This window comes from Nycticebus coucang, chromosome 2, assembly GCF_027406575.1.
Source record: "Nycticebus coucang isolate mNycCou1 chromosome 2, mNycCou1.pri, whole genome shotgun sequence".
NCBI lineage: Eukaryota > Metazoa > Chordata > Mammalia > Primates > Lorisidae > Nycticebus > Nycticebus coucang.
In genome coordinates, this window is record NC_069781.1 from 42437814 (window position 1) to 42439192 (window position 1379).

Consider the following 1379-nt stretch of genomic DNA (forward strand, 5'->3'; position numbering starts at 1 on the left):
CAACTCCGGGGCTTAGGCGATTCTCTTGCCTCAGCCTCCCGAGTAGCTGGGACTACAGGCGCCCGCCACAACGCCCGGCTATTTTTTGGTTTGCAGTTTGGCCGGGACCGGGTTTGAACCTGCCACCCTTGGTATATGGGTAACTCCATTTCTCTCCTTCATCCTGGGCTATAGTTGTGTTCTATCTTTCATAACAAAGTGTAAGTAAATATAAGTAGATTTCATAGAAGTACTGAAAAATATGGAACACTTCACGAATTTGCGGGTCATCCTTGCGCAGGGGCCATGCTAATCTTCTCTGTATCGTTCCAATTTTAGTATATGTGCTGCTGAAGCAAGTTCCTTCCTTCCTCCCTCTCTCTTTGTTTTTTTTTTTTGAGACAAAGTCTCAAGCTGTTGCCCTGGTTAGGGTGCTGTGACTCAAGCAGTTAGGGTGCCAGCCACATACACTGGAGCTGGCAGATCAAATCCAGCCCAGGCCTGCCAAACAACAATGACAACTACAGGGCGGCGCCTGTGGCTCAGTGAGTAGGGCGCCAGCCCCATATGCCGAGGGTGGCGGGTTCAAACCCAGCCCCGGCCAAACTACAACCAAAAAAAAAAAATAGCCGGGCATTGTGGCGGGCGCCTGTAGTCCCAGCTGCTTGGGAGGCTGAGGCAAGAGAATCGCGTAAGCCCAGGAGTTAGAGGTTGCTGTGAGCCGTGTGACGCCACGGCACTCTACCTGAGGGCGGTACAGTGAGACTCTGTCTCTACAAAAAAAAAAAAAAAAAAAAACAATGACAACTACAACCAAAAGAAAAAAAAAATAGTAGTTGTATATGTGCTGCTGAAGCAAGTTCCTTCCTTCCTCCCTCTCTCTTTCTTTTTTTTTGAGACAAAGTCTCAAGCTGTTGCCCTGGTTAGAGTACTGTGGCGTCACAGCTCACAGCAACCTCAAACTCCTAGGCTTAACCAATTCTCTTGCCTCAGCCTCCCAAGTAGCTGGACCCACAGGCACCCACTACAACACCTGGCTATTTTTTTTTTCTTTTGGTTGTAGTTGTCATTGTTGTTTGGCAGGCCTGGGCTGGATTTGATCTGCCAGCTCCAGTGTATGTGGCTGGCACCCTAACTGCTTGAGCTACAGGCGCCGAGCCTTTTCTTTTCTTTTTTTTTTTTTAAAGCAGGCCTGGGCCAGGTTCAAATCCACCATCCCCAGAGCATGTGGCTGGCGCCCTAACCACTGAGTTAAGGGCAGCCCGATATAGTCATTTTGTATATTGTTCTGAAGCTTTCCCTAGCTTTTAGTCAGAGAGGAAAGCCCTGTTGTTATTGTTGTTCAGTCAGATATAGTAAGTATTTACAAACTGAGGAGAAGAATTTTCTTTGCTTCTGTA

At 47.8% G+C, this 1379-nt stretch overlaps 1 non-coding gene across 1 annotated transcript; it reads right to left on the reverse strand.

The window, feature by feature from the left end:
* Window positions 1-235: 235 nt before the first annotated feature.
* Window positions 236-338, reverse strand: LOC128579982 (U6 spliceosomal RNA). Its single transcript, XR_008378348.1, has one exon. It is a non-coding gene; the product is annotated as a U6 spliceosomal RNA (small nuclear RNA).
* Between the last annotated feature and the right edge of the window lie 1041 nt (window positions 339-1379).